Source organism: Alosa pseudoharengus, unplaced genomic scaffold (genome assembly GCF_046254945.1).
Source record: "Alosa pseudoharengus isolate Yale_2024_CS ecotype anadromous, Long Island Sound unplaced genomic scaffold, YU_APseudo_1.1 YU_APseudo_1.1_scf_15, whole genome shotgun sequence".
NCBI classification, from domain to species: Eukaryota; Metazoa; Chordata; class Actinopteri; order Clupeiformes; family Clupeidae; genus Alosa; species Alosa pseudoharengus.
In genome coordinates this window covers 14,722,728-14,732,966 of record NW_027468620.1, presented here as the reverse complement: position 1 = coordinate 14,732,966, position 10,239 = coordinate 14,722,728, and the positions used below count along the sequence as shown (strand labels likewise).

At 43.5% G+C, this 10,239-nt stretch overlaps 1 protein-coding gene across 1 annotated transcript in view; it reads right to left on the bottom strand.

The window, feature by feature from the left end:
• Positions 1–8,875: 8,875 nt before the first annotated feature.
• slc8a1b (solute carrier family 8 member 1b) overlaps positions 8,876–10,239 on the bottom strand; it is a 112,310-nt gene continuing 110,946 nt past the window's right edge. The window contains exon 7 of the mRNA XM_076285681.1: positions 8,876–10,239. This exon is cut by the window's right edge and continues 1,844 nt beyond it. The gene's annotated coding sequence lies outside the window, so the exon portion shown is untranslated.

The window sequence follows — 10,239 nt, the reverse complement described above, 5'->3', positions numbered from 1 at the left end:
TTGCCTATAAAATGGCAGAAGAATGGCACAGCTTGTGGGTTTTATCTAAACACACAGTACCGTTAAAACGGACCAACACAATTACCCAACTCAACCAGCACAACTAATTACATTAAATTGGCACAATGATGCAAGTGTATTTACCCTCTCTGTGTCTGTGCGTCCTTTTTCATTGGTTTGCCCAGCAGGGGGCACTCTGAGACTGGAGGAGTCTCATATTTCATTAGTGTGCTGTTTTGAAAGAGCCTAATTTGTCACTAATCCACTGCATGATCCATAGGTAATTCATGTATTATATAATCACAGGCATTTCGTACATATCCCAAGTGTACATTTAAGTGGGTGCCTATCAATGATTGTCAACATGTCTACTTTTGTAATTGCTAACAGATCACTGACCCTGATGATAAATTCATCATGGCTGCATACAGTAAAATTAAGTGTGTGCTTTTATTTGTTACTTTATCTCTTGTTGTCCTTCTAGCTCTGTATTTGTTTATGTTTGTGAATGTGTATGAGTATGAGTATGTATGTTTGTGTGTGTGTGTGTGTGTGTGTGTGAGAGAGAGAGAGAGAGAGAGAGAGAGAGAGAGAGAGAGGGAGGGAGGGGGGAGAGTTTGTGTGTGTGTGTGTGTCTCTCTCACTTTCTCTCTCTGTACTTCTATGTGTGTGTGTGTGTGTGTGTATGCCGTGAGTCTGTAATAGAGATTATCAGCTTTGCTTGCTTCCCTGGCTCAGCGCGCTTTCAGGCCCCTCTGTGTTTCCGCCGTTGTGTCTCCGATCCCCTTTAGATGGTAATGAGACCTTTCCTGGCGCAGGGGGCTCACTGAGAGCACCCAGACAAGCACACGGAGCCAAGAGAAAAGCTGCCAGCCATTTAAATCCGCCTTTGACAAAATGTCCGTCTCTGTAGCTCTTGATGTCTCCATGTCTTTTTGTTTCGACTCTCTCTCTCTCTTTCTCTCATCCTCTCATTTGTCCCTCTCTTTCTGTTTATCTATTTATTTCTCCTTCTGTCCATCAGTAGTCTCTCTTTTGTCCATTTCTCTCTCGTCCTCTTCTTATTTCTCTCCCATGCCCCTCTTTATCCTCACGGTTAGACTGACGGCATGTTTGGTAGACAGTGTATAGATCTATAGAGTGTATTGGGTGTCTTTTGTGTCTGCTGCAGGACATGTCTGTCTACGAGTGTGCGTCTGAATGAAGGTATGTGGGGCTATGTGTGTTTGCAGGAGAGCGCCACCATAGAGTGATTATTCACTCGTCTGCAGATTCCTCACCAACACACTGTACATTTAGGCAACACAACTCTGTGCAGCCAAAGCTCTCTCATCTGTTGCCATGGCGCTCCAGGCTCTGTGACCCTACTCCAGTGGGAGTACAGGCAGAGGATGAATGGAACTCTGGGCCTGTGTGAGCTACAGGTAGCCACCTGCTCCCCACAGCTAACATCATCAGCGTAGTAGAGACTCATCATGGAGGCCGTGGGTAATTTAGAAGTGATTATAAAACAATTAGAGAGTAATTTACAAGACTGAGAGAAGTGGTGACGATGAAACTAGAATGGAGGGGGAGGAAAGAAGTGGAATGGATGAAAACAGAAGATGAGAGGAAGATGAGAGAGAGAGAGAGAGAGAGAGAGAGAGAGAGAAAAGGATAAAAAGACATCGTAATGTAAACAAGCAAACAATGCATGCCACTGACTTAGAGACTAACACCAGTCTACCACGCTCATGAAAGTCATCAGGCGTTCACATCAATAAAAGGAAAGTGCTCTAAATGCCTCACACAATGAAGCAACAGAAAGGACTCGGCCTGTCCTGAAAGCTTCTCTTGGTCATGCTCCTGAAAGCCCTGACGCACTGCGACAGTAGTCATCATACATCACGGAGGACTGTCTGCAGACGCCACACCACACTCCTCCATAGTCACCACAGTCCCTTACAATGAAATGGCTGCATGCCAAAGAAAGGCAAAAGTGGATCCTAGAGAAAGAGACAAAGGGGTGGGGGAACAGAGAGAGATACATAGAGAGAGAAATTAATAAAAAAGAAAAAACATCTTGCCCATAGTTCTGAAGTCTACAGAAATACTGCAGAAGTGATTTGCTCAAAGGCTTGTTCTACACAGCTCCTCAGTATGAATGGAAGAGAACAGTAGGCTGAGCCTGGTGCCCATCAAGCGCTGGTTAATAAAGGCTGTATCTGGGAAGCCCACTGGACAGCATTAGTGTGTAAAAGAAAGAGGGATAGAGAGAAGGGTTGGGGATGGAGGGAGAGAGACAGAGGGAGAGAGGGCTATTGAGTCGCTAGCTTATCACCCCACACCCTAAGGACAGAATAAATCCACACTCCACACTATCCATATGAACAAATAGCTCAGATATTCACAATATCATAATGCTTTCAGCACATTGCCCTGGCCTATGTTGCTTTGCAACACCACACCACACTATGTCAATACAGAGCAGGGAAAAGCTCAAAGCCGCAGAGAGGGTCACACAAGAGCTTAACCAGAGAGGCTATCTGGTTGTTTGTTTTCATCATGCTCAGGTCTCAGGTCTCGGGCATCAGGCGTAGATCCCCTGGGGACCGAGAGAGAGCTCACGAGTTAACACAAGCCATGGATCAGACTCCCATTCTCTTTCATTCTCTCCATGGTCATTTCTACTGACGTCAGCACTCTCCAAGCACTCTCCATGTAGTTTGAGGGTTCATTTAATCTCCCTTTCTCTCTTGCACACACACACACACATACAACACACACACACACACACACAAACACACACACGCACACACCAGCAAGCATGCACACACATCCACAGTCAGATGTGTAATCACACACACACACACACACACACACACACACACACACACGCACACACACTACACTGACACTTGATAACAGTCATGTAGAAAAACAGAGGTCTCAGATAGAGACAGTATTAATTCTCAGAATGTTCAGGTTGCACTTAATGGCTGTTTGGGATGACACAAGGAGAACAGAGGAGTAGAGAAAGAGAGAGAAGAGAACAAGAGAAAGAGAGAATGAAAGGTTGAAGCAGACGGGCGATAGAAAAGCGAGGGATGTAAAAGAAAAGGGTGTGTTCCAGGGAAGGGACGGACGTGAGGACAGCCAGCAGGTTAATCCACTCAGTATAAATCTCCCACCGCCTCCCGCTCCAACACCTCTTTATTGTCTCCCTCTCTCCCTCCCTCCCTCCCTCCTCATTCATTCATCACTCACATCCTCGCTCCCTCCCCCTCTCTCTCCCCATTTCTGTCTCTCTCTCTCTGCCCCCCCTCTCCCTCCATCCCTCTCTCTCTCTTTGTAAATGATTATCATTTGACGCTGCATTATAAGAGAAAAAAGATGAGGCTGCACTGTGGGCTAAAGCACTGTGGCGGGAGTCGGCACCCTTCTGGAATCTTCCTTGAAGCGTGCCACCAAATCATCCGCGCCTCCTTCATTAGCCACATCTATCTTCCTCTCTATTTTCCTCCTCTCGCCCCCCCCCCCCCCCAACCCTTTTATTAGCTTTGCCCTGCTGGTCAGTGAGGGGAACTGCACCCATGAGGCTATGCTGTCACATGCTAGTTTTATTGGCTGTGCAGAGTGGGCATGTTTCAACTAGATGTACCGCAAAGCGGTACAGAATATGACCGCCGCTCAGTCCTGTACATTCTCTCTGCAAAAATAAATCACGCTTGTCAATTTGTCTCCATCTCCTACTACAGCCCTTTTTTGTATCTCTTACAACTTCTGTGTATGTAAATGAGCGTGTGCATAGTGTGTTTGTTTTTGTGCGTATGTGTGCTTCTCAGTGTTCAGTTCGCTTGTGAGTGTGTATGTGGAGGTAATGGGGTGTGCATGTGCATGTGCATGTGTACTGTGTGTGTGTGCCTGTATCTTTTTGTGTGTGTGTTTATGCGTGCATGTGTGTGCGTTTGTGTGTGCATGTGTGTGTGTTTATATGTGTTATATTTCGTGCAATTTTGAACATGTCAGCCCGAGATACCTGCAATTACAACTCCTAATTTTTGCGTTTTCATTTTAAACTAGGTGACGCTGTACCACAAATGAGCAGATATGGGATCGATTGACATGGCCCCTTGAGACCACCATACAAAAAAATGTTGGTCATCCTAGGCCCTACGACCTACCCTCCTTTCTCCTCCTGGTGCGGCGGGGGGCTGACGGATCAAAACGAAAATCAAAGGTTCTGTGTCATCCTTGTGGGGCTACATGCCCACCAAGTTTCATGCAGCCCAGTCTTCCAGTGTCCCGGGAATCGTTGACACAAAATTACTGGGGGGAAAATCCTGTAGGTGTTAAATAAGTGCATCCATATATGTGTAGATGTATATGTGTGTGAATGTGTGTGTGTGTTTGTGTGCTGTATCTTGGGTGTGTTTTTTTTTTGTGTAAAAGCACTTGATAGAAGCATCACCAGTCTGGGCATTTCTCTGGCATTCTCCATGTCAGGAAAACAAAACTGTTTCCAGAGATTGGCTCACATACTTTTACAGGTCCTTCCATTTATAATACTCAGCACATTAAGGATAAACAAAACACAAACACATACACACACACACACACACACACACACACACAAACAAACACACACACACACACACACACACACAAACAAACACACACACACACACACACACACAGTGAGAGACAGGTCTAGTCTCACCGTTTCACGTTTCACCAGGTCTCTCTCTCTCACTGATTGTGGCTATGAAAGCCCTCTGTCTTTGATATGTTAACTGTATAGGGATTGTTGTGAAAACATTTGTGATCCTCGATCGATAAAGCTAAATGTGGTTAGCTTCTGCTCGCCTTGTGACACATTTAGCCAATGTCCTCCCTAACGTCTTTGGGCAGTTACTTGCTGAAATCTGAATTGAATGATGTAAATATCTCCCCCAAATGTTCTCAAATAAGGCCAAAAAATACCCTCTTTGTGTTAATGTGATTGGCTACTTACATTACAGGGCAGGACTTCCAGTTCAACTCCGCCATGTTTTTAAAAAAAAATTTATTCCACCATGTTTAGTGTTACGAATAGTACTCCTCATCGAGTCCCCTTCAATTTCCTGTTAATGATTGGTCTCCTCCTCTATGAAGTCTCTTGTAGTTCGGTGCATTTTCACTGGCAGTGATGTAGCAACATAACATATTTTAGAAATATAACGGGTCTAAAGTCCACATAGAGATTAATACACGTTGATTTTATTGAAAGGAAATGGATGTGGGGTCTCACAAGCTGGTAATTAACTCTATTTTTTTACAAACTGCAACATGCAAAAATGCTAATCCATTGCATACAAAATGACAGTGGTCACTTCCTCACTCTATTGTCAGACGATAAAAAAAAAGAGAGAGAGAGAGCGAATGAGAGAGAGTGGTTTATCATAGCGTGACACATCCAACGGAACAGCTTTGGTCATATTTCTGATTGATTGGCAGCTTTAATGTGACTCTTGGGCCTGCTCTGACTCTATCGTGAGTCAGTGAGAGGGAAGAGAACTGAGAGAAATCTGCCGCATATGCAGTAAGTGTGTGTGTGTGTGTGTGTGTGTGTATGTGTGCATTGTCGTCTGTTCTTGTTGTTGGCTGTGACATTTGAAGGTGTCTCCTCTGTCCCTAGATGAAAACGCCTGTCACTTCTCTCTGAAGGCTGACAGCTGAGCAGATGCTGCTTTGTGTTTTGCGCAAAGAAGTGGCACAGCCAGGAGCAAACGCTCACATTCCCTAAAACAATCTCTTATTCTGGCCTCACTCACAATATGGCAAAGCCTGTTTTGTAGACAAAAGCTGTCTGTAAGCTAATTCCACACCCTTAGCTTTTTGTTTATTCTTTTAGCTTACAATTATATAAAGTATAAGTTGTGTGTATATTTGTACAATATTTGTGTCCTTAGGATTACCAATCCATTGTTACCAACGTCCTCAATCAGTTGGGCTACAGCATGTGGATGCATCTCTGAGAGAAAGAGCCCATATCAGGGTCATGTTAGAAATCAAATTATGACCCTAAAGGTCCGTTTCTGTTATTGAGCTCTCTTAAAGTCATCCCTTGTCCTTTCCTGGACACCATAAAACTATAGCCTTCGTTTCTGGTATAGGGTTGTTGATGTCTGAGTTCAACATCAAACACAATCACACCCACTCTCTTTGGCTCCGGCAGCAGTATATTGGGTGTATTATTATTTAGTATACAGTATTGTTGAGCCACTTTAGTAGTTTCCCTCTCCCAGAACAGTGACCGCAGAAAAAAAAAACACACACACACTGGACACAGAGTTGGGGTGGGGGGTGTTGAATTCTGGCTCATCATTAGGAATTGCTCCTAGAGGGTTTCCGGTTGAAACATTCAAAACCAGCGCAATGACAATGAATGACAATGAATCTGACTTTAGTGTAATGCTCTACAAAATGTCGACTCTAAAACCTCCTTTTTTTACATTTTTGTTTGTCTCCAGGTTACCTTTAGCTCAATGTCTGTTTCTGTGCCGGAAATGCCTTAGGAACACACCTGTTTGTATATCCAGTTAAGAGGGTCTAGCAGGGTCGGCGCCAGGGGGGGCCATGAGCACTGACAGGGGGGGCACCTCACCTCACTTTTATTAGTTATTTTTCCAAAATTGCCATATAATAAAGAGCATCCTTCGAGCCTTTTGAATAACTGAAACAATATGATCATGGGTGATCCTAAGCCCCCCCCCTCCAACGCCAACACTGGTCTATAGGGTACATTGTCATTGTTCTTGCTGTTGTGGAGGTCTTATGTAGGGGTCCAGACTCCCTGGTGAATGCTGGGTAAAACTCAGGGAGTGGGGTGTGTCTCATATGAGTGATGGGGCAGCTGTCTGGCCCAGGGAAAGGGTGCAGCTCTCAATTTCACACTCCGTTTGGTTAATGGCCGGGGTGTTTAACTCCCTCTGATGTCTCATCAACCCCCGGAGAGCTCCATCCCCTACCACACAAATGCATGCGTACACACACACACACACTTGGATGTGTACACATGCACACATAAAAAGTTTTCATGACGAAGTCTCAGAAGTTTTTGAGTAGTTTTTCAGCATATTATTTCAGATTTTATGGGTGTTATACATACATATATATATATATAGTACACATGTCTGTGTCCATCAATAGATATGTGTGTCCAGTCCCTCCTACTCGTTGTGCATGTTTGCCCAATGGCATAATTGTGTATGTACTGTATTTTAATGTGGATGCAGTAGAGTCAAAGACAGAAGCTACTTACACAGTCTATAAACAGGATATCCCAAACTTTATTTCCTGTGTAGAAGTGTACCATGGAGAGCAATCACAGTTAGTGGACTTTCCTTCTTATTAGTTTGAGTGCAACACAAGGAGAAAATAAAAACAGCAAGGACTTCAACAAAACCATGATACTCCAAAACTCATTGTTAAATAAAAACAAACTAACCAACGACAAATGAAAAAAACAACAAAAAAAACAACCGACCTGTGAAACAGGAGGAAACAAATGAGAAAGAGAGGAGAGAAAGTAAAGGCAGAAAAAAGACAAAGAAAGAAAGCAAGAAAGAAAGAAGAGAAAATACAGGATAATGAACAGAATTAGCAGTAAGGATGAAGAGTCAGATGAATGGATAGGAAAGTTGGATTGGTCAGGAAGCTGAAGACAGACAGACAGACACACACACACACACACACACACACACACAAACACACACACACACACACACAGAGAGAATGAGAGAGTGAGGAGGGGTAAGACTGCAACATGAAATTGAGAAAGACAGGAAAAATCACAGGTTTATGTGTAACCCCACATCCTGCTCATATCAACACCACAAATTATTTACCCACACACACACACAAACACACACACAGAGACACTCACGCCAATACACACACACACACACACACACACACACACACACACACACACACACACACACACAGACACACACACACACACACACTGCTAAGCGCAGGAAAGAGAACAAAAACAAGCTTCAAGCAACTACATCTCCAAAAGGCAATATTTGTCATTCTTGAATTTCCTATGGGTTTAAAATAAATATGTTGAATTCTCTGTGATAAGCACAGGTTTTCACCTTGCTCTGATTACACTGTACAGTATATACACATATGAACTCTTCAATGACAAAATATCCTTTGATGTACAATATTCTCTTATATTGTCAAATAATACAACCATGGCATTGAGCAAGCAGAGCCTTTTTGTACAAGTACCCATGCACCCCCATGTGGTGAAAGATTTCTGCATTCACAAGAACAACAGATACTGCCTTTTCCATTTACATGTGCAAGTTAACCAATAAAATATGAGCTTATTCAAATTTAAACTTCAACAGGAGAACCAACAAAAAGCAAAACAAAAGCAAACAATAACTAAAGAAACGGACAAACAAACAAACAAAATAAAACAGTCCAAGTCTATACAACATTCAAACCTCCGCTGACATAAATGAATGGGATACTGCTTACTATATACAGACAGGTTAGCTTCCATGCATGTGAACAAGTAGCACATTAACATTCCAAATATGGACATGGCAAAGGGGGTTTTGGGGGGAGGGATGGGGGAGACAGGGATAGTTACAAGTGGGGTGGGGATAAAGTAGAGGGGGGGTGTCACACGGGAAAAGTGCAAGACACACCCACAGATAAATACCGCAGAGTGCAAGACACGCCCACAGACAAGGACTGCAGCGCATGGTCGCGCAGAAAATGTTCTGGACAGACAGGGGCCTTAGCAGTGAGAGCTTGGCCAGCAGACAGGCGCACTCTGCAGATGATGTTCCAGGGAGGGTGGGTGGGAATAGGGCGGGGGGGGGGGGGGGGTTGTGGGGAGAGACTGCACAGAGGAAGTCCTTTTTTTTGTTTTGTTTTAGAAAACAGCTTCAGTGCAGCAGAACAGAGTATGGCTGAACTTCACGCAATGCTGTCTCCCCCCTCTGCCTTCTCCTTCACTTCTTAGTCTTGTGCCGAGTCTGTCACGCTCGGCTTCAGGGTTAAGTCCCTTTTTTTCTTTTTTTTTTTCTTTTCTCGCTCATATTTTATTTGTCAAAAAGCTCTCTCTATGTGTAGAAGAGAGAGAGAGAAAGAGAGAGAGAGTTTGAAAAAATTACGCAACAGCGGGTCTTCGTAGTACAGTCGCTTATGGTAACCAGTGCAGAACGCTTCTTTCATTTTAAAGAGAAAAAACAAAAACAAAAACAAAAAATGACAGATGGTTAGAATAGTATGTTGGATTTTACCCCCTTCATAATCAATCTATAGGCTACTACAAACCCCATAACCCCTTCCCAGATTGTTTTTTATGGATTAAAAATGCTATTTAAGATATGCATCCTTCCACGAAAAAGTTAAAGTCAGTTACATGGAGAGAGGGCACAACCATCAGCCCTCAGTCCTGGAAATGCGAACACCTGGTACAAATACTTTTTTTTAATTATTATTAATAAAGATCCTTTTTCAGGCAAAACTATAGCAAGGCTTCTTATTTCTGGGAGGGACATTTGGTGTTGGTACGTTACAAAATGCCACTTTCACATAGAAAACAAGCTGGAGTGACTGGGGTGGCAATAGAATCTCCATTTGAAAGATTTTCCCTTTGGCAAACTTAGAGCAGGCTACACTACCGTGGACCAACATAACAGGCTTTTTTTTTTGCAGATTTTTTTTTGCAGTTCTAACCATTTTTTAAAAATCTTATGTCAATTTCTATGGTGATCTAGTGTCTCTTGGATTTCTATGACAAGTGTTTAGCATCATCTTACACATCGGCACTATAATACAGCTTCATTTGGAGCTAAAACAAATCTGGATTTCGCATTACACAACAAGTCTACCTCTAGAGTATTTTCAAATTTGTAACCAACCACCAGATGACGAGTCACTGCACGTATAACGATGGACTGAGGTGAGCTGAGCTCTCGATTCTGAACTGATGAGCATGTTCATACGCCAGAGACAAAGGCGTCCAGGTGTCAACTGTCGACACGCACAGGATTTGCATGTGTCGGGGTGCAGAGTAGTAACAGTCGTCAGTGTAAACCTTTAGTCTTGGTATCGGCAGTAAGACAATTTAGACACATACAGAACACACGCCACGCTGTATAAAAAAAACACCTGCCTCCTCAACCTCCTTCATGAGCCAAGGGCCCCAATGGGAACCGACTCTAGCCCCGTAAAGATCCACACAGG